Raw genomic sequence first — 14,016 nt, 5'->3', positions numbered from 1 at the left:
GCAGAGGGGAGTTCAGAAAAGGAAGCAAGAAAACACTGGGCTGGAATGGGAGAGAATTTCCCTGAGGAACTGGGACTTGAGTTTCATCAGCAAGGATCTGGGCAGGAGAAGGGGAGGTGATGGATTTCAGGTGGGGAGTGGTACAGAATAAAGGATGAAGGGAGGGATACAAGAATGAGGAATTTGTGTTCCGGGACCATGGCAAGATGGGCCTAGAAGGGATAGAGAGCTTATTTTGAAGCAGAGTAGAAGAAAACACTGAAATTGAAGTTGATTCTTCATCTTGCAATGTATTATGTGTCAAAGGAGTATGGATTTTTCCTCAGGCCATTGAGATTCATTGAAAGTTAGCAGGATTGTTGTGGTAAAAGGATGAAGATGAACTAGAGCAGAACAGAAACTGGAAGCAGAACAGAGAGAAGAGGAACAGAAAACAAAGGATTCATAGGAAACATCTTGCAAGGAAAAAATCAATAGAACTGTATGATGGGAGAAAGAGACTGGAGTCAAAGTAACCCTGATTTGAAACCTGGGCACGAGGGGGATGAATCACTGACAAAAATCAACAAAAACAGGAGCGGGCCAATAACAGGAGAAGATAATTGCAGAGAAGAGGGCCAATATATCTTTCTCCTTAACAGGAGAAAGTCTAAGGACTTTCCTGCCAATCCAGTGGTTAAGGCTCCATGCTTTCACTGTGGGGGTGGGGGGCACGAGTTTGATCCCTAGTTAGGGAGCTAAGATGCCACATGTGACATTGGCATGGCCAAAAAAAGAAAAACCTGAAATGTAAGTGTTCAGTAAGTGAAGAAGTAGGGCTTAGAACTGAGGTCAAGGGTGGAGACAGAAATTTGGGATTCATCTTTAAGGAAGTGACACCTTGAGGTATAAGTATGAATAATTCTTCAAGAAGAGAGAGTATCATTGTGACTCAAATAATTATTTCAGTAAGTGCATTTTGGAAGTAGTTAGCCCAGGGAAAAAGACAGGACTTTGAAAAACACTTCCGATTAGGAAGAGAGCTACTGAAAGCAATTTACAAGGAGCTTTTTAAGAAATAGAGGAGAGCTTAGCTTCTTTGTTATCTCAGATTTAAGAAAAGAGAAGTTTTTAAAATGAAGGGAATCACCTTTCTCTAATAATTAACGATGTTGAACATCTTTTCACGTGCCTCTCGGCCATCTTTGGAGAAATGTCTTCTGCCTAGTTTTTGACTGGATTGTTTTGGTCCTGTTAAGCACCATGAGCTGTTTGTAAATTTTGAAGATATCACCTCACACCAGTCAGAACAGCCATCATCATAAAAAAAAAAAAAAATCCACAAACAATAAATGCTGGAGAGAGTGTAGAGAGAAGGGAACTCTCCTACACTGTTGGTGGGAATGTAAATTGGAGAACAGTATTGAGGTTCCTTAAAAAAGTAAAAGTAGAGCTACCATATAACTCTGTAATCCCACACCTGGGCATATATCCAGAGAAAAACATGATCTGAAGGGATACATGCACCCAAATGTTCATTGCGGCACTAATTACAATGGCTAAGACATGGAAGCAACCTAAGTGTCCATTGACAGAGGAATGGATAAAGAAAATGTGGTACATATATGCAGTGTAATATTAGCCATTAAAAAGAATGACATAATGCCATTTGCAGCAACATGGACGGACCTAGAGATTGTCATCCTAAGTGAAGTAAGTCAGAAAGAGAAGGAGAAATATTGTATGACATCCCTCATATGTGGAACCTAAAAAGAAATGATACAAATGAACTTACTTACAAAGCAGAAAGAAACTCACAGACTTAGAGAACAAATTTATGGTCACCAGGTGGGGGAAATAGGAGGAAGGAATAGTTAGGGAGTTTGGGATGGACGTGTAACATACTGCTATATTTAAAATGGATAACCAGCAAGGACCTACTATACAGCATTTGAAACTCTGCTCAGTATTATGTAGCAGCCTGGAGAGGAGGGGAATTTGGGGGAGAATGGACACATGCATATGTATGGCTGAGTCCCTTCGCTGTTTGCCTGAAACTATCACAACATTATTAATTGGCTATTCCCCAACACAAAATAAAAAGGTTTAAAAAATAAATGAACAGAAGGGAATGCTCAATATACTCAAATGCTGTAGGGCACAGCAGCTAATTGGAGATAGAGAAAAGGCCACTGGATTAGTGATTTTCTAGAGTACAGAGTTACTTGAGTGCTGGAAGAAGGTACATTTTGGCAAGTTATGGTAAGAATAAGTACTTGATAAAAATGGAAGCAGTGGTCATATACCAGAGGCCTCCAAACCCCAGGCCTTGGACTGGTATAGGTCCATGACCTGTTAGGAACAAGATGTCACAGCAGGAGGTGAGCGGCAGGCAAGCAAGAGAAGTTCCGTCTGTATGCACAGCTGCTCCCCGTCACCTGCGTTGCTGCCTGAGGTCTGTCTGCTGTCAGATCAGTGACGGCATTAGATTCTCTTGGGAGCGGAACTCTACTGTGAAATGTGTACGTGAGGGATCTAGGTTGCATGCTCCTTATGAGAATCTAATGCCTGATAATCTGATTCTGCACTGTGGTAAGCTGTGTAAGTATTTCACGTAATAATAATAAAGTACACAATGAATGTAATGCACTTGAACCATCCCCACCCTGCCCTGGTCTGTGAAAAAATCGTCTTCCACAAAACTGGTCCCTGATGCCAAAAAGGTTGGGGACCACTGCTATAGATCACTTGCTTGAGATTTTTGGCATTGAAAGTGTATTAATAAGAATACTTTCAGTGGCAGGTGGCAGAAGCCTATCAAACTAGTTCAAATTACTCAGAGCTTTACTTAAAGGACACTAGGGCTGCCTACTGAACCCAGAGAAATACTGCTGGAGCCAGTGTAGCTCTCGGGGTCCCAGACACTGGAATGAGGCCCATACCCTTAGGCCTAGCAAGATCCATACACCCTGCCCTGGGTCTCACCAGCACTCTTCTGACTGTGCAAAGAATCTATGGGGCCAGATGAATGTGCCCACATGGATTCTGTATCTCTCATTGCAGACCATCCTTCAGGCACTTGGGGTTTAGAATTTCCTTTCCAAATGATCTGGAATCCACTTTCAGGGTTTCCATTAGCCTCTTTTCCTGGGATGACTATTTGTGGGGGTTGGGGTAGATAGGTTGTCCTTGGATATGCATGCTGCAGTTATTCCCAGGTGGCTCAGTAGTGAAGAATCCACCTGCCAATGCAGGAGACACAAGAGACGCAGGTTCGATCCCTGGTTTGGGAAGATCCCCTGGAGTAGGAAATGGGAAGCTGCTCCAGTATTCTTGCCTGGAAAATTTCTTGGACAGAAGAGCCTGGCGGGCTACAGTCCATGGGGTCACAAAAGAGTTGGATACAACTTAGCGACTAAACAGTAACAATGCATGTCTACTTCTGGTGCAGGATGGGGCTGGGTGAGAAGAGAAGTGGGTAGGCTACAGGCTGCAGTCTCAGGCCTGGCCAGAGGCTCCCTAAAATGCCATGTTCTGGAAATAGAAACAAAGCAAACAGTCAGAATTCAGAACGAGAACCTGGCTTTTCCTGTCATTATAAATGGGTTCATTAATGGAGGAGGGTGAAATATAATTTCTTTAGCAGTTTGTTAGCTTAATTTATAACAGTAGTGTCTGGATGTGAATATGCAGGCCTTTGTTTGTTCTCTAGCCTGAATATGGCTCTAGCATCCCTATGGATGAGCCACCAGGCTTGGCTGCCTTTTGATTTAATTTCTGGAGATTACATTAACTAGAAATCAGTGCCAGAAAGCTTTCTGAGTCATAAATCTTCAATATGAACCCATTCGGGCCCCACATTTTTTTCTCACTTAGAAATTGGACTCAGACCTCTGTGCATCTGTAGGACCTCAGCTTGAAGGCTTCTTTCAAATCTTCCTTGGGACAGGGTGACAGGAGAATTTTGAACAGAGTTTATCTGTCCCCTGGTGGCTCAGATGGTAAAGAGTCTGCCTGCAATGCGCAAGACCCGAGTTCAATCTCTGGGTCAGGAAGATCCCCTGGAGAAGGAAATGGCAATCCACTCCAGTAAACTTGCCAGGAAAATCCCATGGACGGAGGAGCCTGGCAGGCTACAGCTCATAGGGTCACAAAGAGTTGGACACAATTGAGCAACTTCATTTTCACTTTATCTGTCCACTATCAGTCAGCATACCAATTTATTGTGGTTTACCTGGGTTGTGGTTTACATTATGCTTGTGGGGAGACAGAACAGCAGAGAGTTTGAGAAGGAGCCGAGAAGGAAGATTTCAGTTATTGCTTTAGTTCCTCTTAAGCCCCAGTACTTTCCATTGTGTCTCCATTGTGTTTCAAACTTCCTTTACTTGACAAGGGGGGATTTCTGTTGCAGTTCAGAGTTCTCTATGGTCTGATCCTTGGAGTCTTGCAGACCTGGCATTTGATTGAGATCCTCTCTGTTGCACAGAATACCTCAGGTCATTTAGTTCTAGAGTTGAAGGCCTGTAATACTCATTTCTATATTGTCAGGCGCACTTTAGTTGCAAGTGGCAGAAACCCAATTGAAGTTAGGTTGAGGCGGTTTAAATAGGGTGTTTATTAGCCGGATGGGAGGTAGGTCAGAGGAAGAAAGGAGGAGTCAAGGGAATCGAGGTAGCTCTGAGAAGCTCAGTCACTGGAACTGAGACAGCATCACCAAAACCCTCTGTCTGTGTCTCATCTCTGCAGGCAAATTTTCTCCATGGAGTAAGGAAAGTGGCTGCTGGCAGAGGAGACTTGCATCCTTTTAGCTTAGAAGAAAGATCTGAGAAACCATCTCCTGTTATAAATACCCTGGGAGATAACTTTAATGTCCTGGTTTGGTTTATGTACACTTGTGATCCAATCACTGATACCTAGGGGTGGAGATGTACTAAGTGTCTAGACCAGCGGTGTGTGTCTTTTTTGGGCACCACTTGAGCACCAGTGCAATGCCTCTTGTCCTCACTTGTACATCTAGCCACTACTGAAATACTCAATCCTCAGTATATTTCCAGAGTCTTGTAGATAGAACATCAACTAAATCAGTGTATAAATGCTCTCCACTTTCATTTTCAGGCATACCAGTTTTGGACATCAGTCCCAAGTGGTGGTGGCCGCCTTGATAATCGACCCTTGCATTAGTTTTCCATTTTCATCCTTTTATTTCCTCAGCTCGTCATTCCTGTTCCCTTTGACCATTTTCCAAATAAACTATCTGCATGTCAGCCATTACCTCCATCTGTGCTTTACTGGGGAGAGGGTGGGGGGAGGTCTCTGACTAACATGGAGCTTTATCTCTTTTGCCAGGGGACATCATCTCCAAAACTTGGATTGAGTACTGGGAACCTGTTGTTACCAGAAGAAAGAGAGAATGAAATGAAATGTAGGCAGAAAAAAATAACATAGGTTCTCCAGGTCAAGGAAGGAGAAAAGAACACTTTTGACTGTCAACTGTTTTCCATCAGTTGGTATTGGTATTAATTTCCTTCTTGCTGATGTTGACAAATGCTTGCTGCAAATACGTCAATTAAAACTGTACCAATTCCTTTCTTCATTCTTGTTGAAGAGACAACTAGCATTTCAACAGAGTCCGTTTACTCTTCTTTCTGGGCACACGGATAGGTTTCATTCCCCAGCATCCTTTGCAGGTAGGTGTGGTCTTGTGACACCTTCCAGACAATGGAATGCGAGCAGCAGTGGTATTTGACAGTTTCGATCCTGGCTCATAATTCCCACCTGCGCTTTCCCTTGCTCTTTCTTCCCTGTGGCTGAATGCTAAGACAGCATCCAATCAACTTTGGGAGCCACATTTTAAGGATGGTAAAGCAACAGTCAACCTGGGGCTGGAAATGTGACTTCAGGAAGAAAAGTTGCAACTCTTGCTGACCTGGAAACATTCTGGAGTATTACATGGTGGAGAAAATAAAGTTCTATTCTGTCAATCCATGACATGACAGAGTCTATTTGTTAACTGCAACTTAGCCCAACCTAAAACCTCCTTTTCCTTTCTTCTCCCTTCTTTCTTCAACATCATGTGCATTTCAAGGTCCTTGTAACTCATAGACTTATGAGTTACACATAAGCACACATTCTTCCATATTGGACATTTGAATATTATAGTATATGGTTTTGTAGCATCTTGTGCCCTTTGTATAATATGTAATTAACTGAATGTTGTAGTAAATAAATACACTAAATAACACTTTCAATAAATTAGTGCCTGACACTGTAGAGTTCCTGGAAAATATGTCAAAATGTTACTCTAGTTTTAAAAAGGCAGCATTCCTGAAAGTAAAAATGCCAGGTCATCTACAAACTGAAGACATCTGAAAACAATTTCTTAAAGTCACATATTTATTTGCTTAGTGACACTCAGTTACTCAGAGGTAAAATAAGGCTAGAAATCCTGGACAGCTAGAGAAACTCACACATGTGCGCAGGAAGACATGAATAGAAATGTTCATCATAGCACAGCTTGCAATAATAAAATATTGGAAACAAACGAGATGTCCGTCAAGGAGAGAATAAACAAACTGTGATATATTCATACAATGGAATACTATTCAGAAATAAAAAATGAATAAATGAGAAATGACTACACACATCTAGAGTTTCTGGAGACCTCTCAGAAACATCACTTTGAGAAGAAAAAATAAATTGTAGAAGGATATATGACACTATTTATATAAAGTTTAAAAGTAGATAATAAAATCATATATTGTTTATAAACACATGTGTATGTGGTAAAATACATAAACATATAAATAAAAAAATCAAATGAAAAATAACTTAAAAATACTAATTTCTGAAAACAGCAATTTCTGAGTAAGGAAGTAGGGGACAGAATCTGAAGAAGCACACTAGGTGCTTCAAATAAATCTAAACTATTTCATTTCCTTAAAAAATATGAGATGAAAATAAAACAAATACTAAAGGTCGGCAAAAGCTGGGTGGCAAGCACAGTATGTTCAAAATACTGGTCTCTGTACTTTTGTGTGCTTATGATATTTCACAGTGTGTTAAATGTGGGAAAAAAGAATGGGCATGTATATCTCACAACCTCAGCAGAGGGTCATGCAAAACTGTTGGTTGGGTGTGTTTGTGTGATCTTAGACTTTGCTCTAAGGCGTCCCTGGCAGCTCACTGGTAAAGAATCCACCTGCCAATGCAGGAGACTTGGGTTTGATCCCTGGGTTGGGAAGATCCCCTGGAGAAGGAAATGGCAAACTGCTTCAGTATTCTTGCCCAGAAAATTCCATGAACAGAAAAGTCCATGATGGGCCATGGTCCAGTCAGATATGAATTAGTGACTAAACAACAACAAGAAGACTTTGCTATAGCCAAGCAGGGAGCAAAGATGTTATAATACATTTTCAAGAGGACTTAAAAAAAGTTCTACATATAACCCACCCCATCAAGCTTCTAGACATGGAAGAAGAAATGCCCCTTAAAGACTTATGCCAAGAATATTTTCCTTGGCTTACTACTGTAAACCTAAATTTCTGCCTTCACAGGAAGGGTTTCCAGGAGTCTCCCATTATCTGGGCTGTATAGGTATCCTGTATATAGGCTCTCTCTCTCTCTCTCTATATATATATATATAAATATATCCAGTTTATACTGTATATAAATAAATATATTCCATAGACAAGGAATATATATATGGAAGCTATATTCAAGATATAACTTCTATATCTTGAAGTTATTATTAGCCATTATCACTCCTGCATGGTCTTAAAGGCATAGGACATAGTTTTGATGCATGTGACGGAAGCAGAGACGTATGTGTGTGGGGTATGGGAATCCTGTGGCAGAATACCAAACATTGATGGAAAAATCTACAGAGGGGAATATTAGAGAATAATATGATATCATGGAAAAAGCATGGATGTTGTTTCTAGTCTCTGCTTTCTTATTTGTGGTGTAATCTTGGCAAGTTATTTATTCCCCATGAGCCTTTTTTCTTCTTTTGTAAAGTAATACCTACACTGTGGGCTTCCCTGGTGGCTCAGTGGTAAAAAATCCACCTGCCAAACAGGAGACATGGGTTGGATCCTGGGTCAGGAAGATCCCCTGGAGGAGGAAATGGCAAGCCACTGCAGTATTCTTGCCTGGAAAATCCCATGGACAAAGGAAGCTGGCAGACTATAGTCCAGGGCGTCACAAAGAGCTGGACATGACTGAGCAACTCAGCATGAGCTTGGGTACCCACACCATAGAATGGTGGAGGATTAAACAAGGCATCATATGGGAGGGTTAACATGCTACTTAAATCACATCATAGAGTTCCTTTTCCAGCCATACTTACAAGCGACACCTCAGATACAGTAGAGAGCCTTGGTTTGTGGGTTAGAAGGCCCAGATTCCGTGCAGTGACATAGCTGAAGGAATTCAAAGATGAGAGATATGTAGCAACCAATGAGAGGAGGAGGAAGAACATGGAAAGGAAAAGAGGGAGTGTAGAGAATGTGCGTGACTGCCCTCCTCTTCCGGGAATTATATGCAAGATGTTTCTCCTGTTGCCTGTGCTGTGCTTAGTCACTCACTCATGTCCAACTCTCTGTGACCCCATGGACTGTAGCCCTCCAGGCTCCGCTGTCCATGGGGATTCTCCAGGCAAGAATACTGGAGTGGGTTGCCATGCCCTCCTCCATGGGATCTTCCCAACCCAGGGATCGAACCCAGGTCTCCCATATTGCGGGTGGATTTTTTATCATCTGAGCCACCAGGGAAGCCCAAGAACACTGGAGTGGGTAGCTTATCCCTTCTCTAGGGGAACTTCTTGACCTAGGAACTGAATCAGGCTCGCCTGCATTGCAGGCAGATTCTTTGCCATCTGAGCTACCAGGGAAGCCTTTCCTGTTGCCTCAGTTCAGTTCAGTTCAGTTGCTCGGTCGTGGCCGACTCTTTGCAACCCCATGAATCACAGCATGCCAGGCCTCCCTGTCCATCACAAACTCCCGGAGTTTACTCAAACTCATGCCCATCGAGTCGGTGATGCCATCCAGCCATCTCATCCTCTGTCTTCCCCTTCCCCTCCTGCCCCCAATCCCTCCCAGCATGTTGCCTAGCTACTCTTAAAGCTGAAGCTGGTTTCCCACCCTGTCCTTGGGATACAAAAGTGAAACAAAGTTTACAAGCCTCTTTTCCCCACCCCCTTGCTAATTCTACAGAGCAGTGAGTGAGAAGAGTTTTGATGAATTTTTTCTCTTTAGTAACACAAGACAGCCTAGCCCCGCAGAGCTGCTTCTTGAGTGAAGACAAAGCCCCCAAGTTATTTCACTTCAACCCCTTTCCCTACTGTTTCTTGCTGTGCAACGCCCCTGATACTCGCGGATGGAGTGTGTGGTGCCGGTTAGCCAAGGAGAATCTCCATCAGCCTGGACAGCACTCCCTATTCCTCCTGACCCCTTGCCTTCCCCTTTCGGTCTTCAAGTGAGTTTTCAGTTTTCTTCAAGCTAACTATTTTTGTGTAGTGAGAATAAAAGCAGCCACCATAGATACCTAAGGATGATTATAAAATGTCCCTTCCTCCAACTTTAAAAAAATGAAGTGGAGACTGTGTCCCACCTGCCCCTGCTGCCTCTGTCTCCAGGCTCCTAACTCAGCCCCTGTCCTCCCAGGTAGAGAATGAACCTGCTTCTCCATCTTACCCCACACCAAATGAATTGCTGATGGTCAGGTGGGATTAAAAGTATCCTGCAAATATGCTGTAGGCAAGAGATGCACAAAACACAGGGGTGGAATTTTGAAGAAAATGTAAATCAGTTGAATACCAGGCCAAAAAAACTGGTCTTTAGAAACTGGTCTCTAGACAGATAATATAGACTGCTCCCCAGGTGGCTCAGTGGTATAAAGAATCCACCTGCCATTGCAAGTGATATGGGATCGATCCCTGTGTTGGGAAGATCTCTTGGAGAAGGAAATGGTAACTCACTCTGGTATTCTTGCTTGGGAATTTCCATGGATAGAGGAGCCTGGAGGACTACATTCCATGTGGCCACAAAAGAGTTGGACATGACTTAGCAACTAAACAATATTACAGACTTTAAAGTCAAGAGTACTCTTAGGATAGGGTAGATCATTCCATAATGGTGAAAAAGAAAAATTCAACATGAAACTATCACAATTTTAAATAATACTTAACAATGTTTAATGGCAGTCTTAAAATTTATAATCCATACACTGATGGAATTATAAAACAAAATTTAGAAATTCACAATACAAATTGGAAATTTTAACATACTTCTCTCAGTAAATGATAAACACTAAAAATTAGAAAGCTTATAGAAGAGTTGAACAAGACAGTTCATAAGCTTTGTCTTTATACTTATTGATCTTATAAAATAAATTTTAAATATTAAAGAACTCATATGAGTGAAAGAAAGTGAAAGTGTTCACTGCTCAGTTGTATCTGACTCTTTGCGGACACCATAGACTATAGCCCACCAGGTTCCTCTGTCCATGGAATTCTCCAGGCAAGAATACTGGACTGGGTTGCCATTTCCTCTTCCAGGGGAATCTTTCCAACCCCGGGATTGAAGCTGGGTCTCTTACATTGCAGGCAGATTCTTTACCATCTGAGCCATCAGGGAAGCCCCACGTAGGCAGCATACTATATAAACTATGTTTTTATCATAGATTAATTAAATCCAATATCATTAGCAAAAGAACTATGATGGGGAAAACACTAAGGCCATGTTCAAAGTTCACAGACAGCATTCAGTAATTCAGAAGAGTAGATTCAGGAAGGTACTTCAATGTTTTAAGGAAAGAGGATAACAGGCATTATACCTATATGGGTATAGGGGATAAGCCCTACAACCAGTCAAAGGTCTTGATAGTCTGGCTCCTGGAAACTTCAGAGCAATTAACTCTTGTCCCCATTCTGCTGTACTGGGTTGAGGTACATACCAGGACTAAACTCATGTTGGCCTATAGGAGTTGAGGGAGGTGGTTGAATGTGCTATATTGAATTGTTCCCAGCGATAATATATTACATAATAGTAAGTTTGATGATCTCAGGCTTATATTCTGACAAGCCTATGCTCAGGCCTCCTCTGGTCTGTGTAAGACTGAGAATGCTGGGTTTCCTGAATAGTGATATTACCCTCATTTCTTTAGACATTATAAGCCATAACTGCAGGATCTTAGGGTGTGGAAATTTGCCCTTCCATCTGTCATGGAAAATGTGCTGTATATCCTGACATCACTAACTTTATTAAGGATCCTTTAGAAAAACGATCCCAGATTGATTTCCTAAAGCAATAGCTGTTTGAACATTCATAAGTTTAAGCCCCCTAATGAAATGTATTAAATGCTATTTGACTTTGCTCCCCAGAAAACTATAGAGTGTATGCTTTTTGAGAAAAAGAAAAAACAAGAGAGTATGGCCACAAACAAGAGGATAGGATGTAGTCAGGTACTTTATGCTAAATTGGCAGGATTTGTAGACAGGTAGATTGGGATTTTCATTCCTGGGAGACTTAAAAATTAGGAAACTTATTACAGCAGTCCTTACATACTTTTTTACCTGATGACTTTATCCTCAGACTGGTAGCTAGAAAGTTGAAAATGTCCAAGAGAATTTTTGAATAAGTTTCTCATTTTTCAAGAAAAAATAAGGAATTTTGAGATAGATAATGATATAGTACAGTTCAATATAATTTTCGACTGACTGAATAAGATTTTTTTCATTAGCACACTTCAGAAATTTGTTGTGGGCCCACCTTTGCTCAATATATTAACCAATTACTAGTGCAAAGATAAGAAAATGTTATGCTTATCAAAATTTCAAATGATCTAAGCCTTGAAAGAATAGTTGATACACTTGAGTCAAAGGATTACTTTTAAGATGGATTAATTTCAATATTAGATCATGGATTAGTGGGCTCCTAATTTAAAGGAAGGAAAAAAAACCCTACCTAAAGCAGCATCTTTCTTTAGTCTAATTTCTACTACACACTCCCTGGGATGGCTAAAATTAAAGAGACTGTCAATATCAACAGTTGGTGAGGATGTGGAGCAACTGTAAATCTTACATATTGCTGGTGGAAGTGAAAAATAACATTTTACAGAACAGTCTGTCAGTTTCTTATCAAGATGAAAATATAATCGTCACAAGCCCCAAAAACTCCACTCCTAGATATTTATCCAGGAGAAGAGAAACACTTGTCTATATAAAGGCCTAAACACAAATGTTATACATTTTGCTCATAATAACTCCAAATGGAAATAACTTAAATGCTCACATAAGTGAATAAACAAACATTTATTGTTCAGTTGCTCAGTTGTGTCCAACTCTTTGTGACCCCATGGACTGTAGCACACCAGGCTTCCCAGTCCTTCACCATCTCCTGGAGCTTGCTCAAACTCATGTCCATTGAGTCAGTGATGCCATACAACCATCTCCTCCTCTGTTGTCCCCTTCTCCTACTGTCTTCAATCTTTCCCAGCCTTAGGGTCTTTTCCAATGAGTCTGCTCTTCGCATCAGGTGGCCAAAGTGTTGGAGCTGCAGCATCAGTCATTTCAATGATTGTTCAGGATTGATTTCCTTTAAGATTGACTGGTTTGATCTCCATGCAGTCCAAGGGACTCTCAAAAGTCTTCTCCAGCACCACCATTTGAAAGCATCAATTCTTCCATGCTCAGCCTTCTTTATGGTCCAACTCTCACATCCATACATGACTACTGGAAAAATCATAGCTTTGATTATACAAACCTTTGTCGGCAAAGTAATGTCTTTTGCTTTTTAATACACTGTCTTGGTTTGTCACAGCTTTTCTTCCAAGGAGCAAGTGCCTTTTAATTTCCTGGCTGCAGTCACCATCTGCAGTGACTTTGGAGACCAAGAAAATAAACTTTCTCATTGTTTCCATTGTTTCCCCATCTATTTGCCATGAAGTGATGGGACCAGAATTTTTTTGAATGTTGTGTTTTTTTGTTTTTTTTTTTAATTTATTTTTTCAGTGGGTTTTGTCATACATTGATATGAATCAGCCATAGATTTACACGTATTCCCCATCCCGATCCCCCCTCCCACCTCCCTCTCCACCCGATTCCTCTGGGTCTTCCCAGTGCACCAGGCCCGAGCACTTGTCTCATGCATCCCACCTGGGCTGGTGATCTGTTTCACCATAGATAGTATACATGCTGTTCTTTTGCAACATCCCACCCTCACCTTCTCCCACAGAGTTCAAAAGTCTGTTCTGTACTTCTGTGTCTCTTTTTCTGTTTTGCATATAGGGTTGTCGTTACCATCTTTCTAAATTCCATATATATGTGTTAGTATACTGTATTGGTCTTTATCTTTCTGGCTTACTTCACTCTGTATAATGGGCTCCAGTTTCATCCATCTCATTAGAACTGATTCAAATGAATTCTTTTTAACGGCTGAGTAATATTCCATGGTGTATATGTACCACAGCTTCCTTATCCATTCATCTGCTGATGGGCATCTAGGTTGCTTCCATGTCCTGGCTATTATAAACAGTGCTGCGATGAACATTGGGGTGCACGTGTCTCTTTCAGATCTGGTTTCCTCAGTGTGTATGCCCAGAAGTGGGATTGCTGGGTCATATGGCAGTTCTAGTTCCAGTTTTTTAAGAAATCTCCACACTGTTCTCCATAGTGGCTGTACTAGTTTGCATTCCCACCAACAGTGTAAGAGGGTTCCCTTTTCTCCACACCCTCTCCAGCATTTATTGCTTGTAGACTTTTGGATAGCAGCCATCCTGACTGGCGTGTAATGGTACCTCATTGTGGTTTTGATTTGCATTTCTCTGATAATGAGTGATGTTGAGCATCTTTTCATGTGTTTGTTAGCCATCTGTATGTCTTCTTTGGAGAAATGTCTGTTTAGTTCTTTGGCCCATTTTTTGATTGGGTCATTTATTTTTCTGGAATTGAGCTGCAGGAGTTGCTTGTATATTTTTGAGATTAATCCTTTGTCTGTTTCTTCATTTGCTATTATTTTCTCCCAATCTGAGGGCTGTCTT

Source organism: Cervus canadensis, chromosome 13, assembly GCF_019320065.1.
Source record: "Cervus canadensis isolate Bull #8, Minnesota chromosome 13, ASM1932006v1, whole genome shotgun sequence".
Taxonomy (NCBI): Eukaryota; Metazoa; Chordata; class Mammalia; order Artiodactyla; family Cervidae; genus Cervus; species Cervus canadensis.
The sequence above is the reverse complement of the archived record's forward strand: the minus strand, read 5'-3'. Positions refer to the sequence as shown.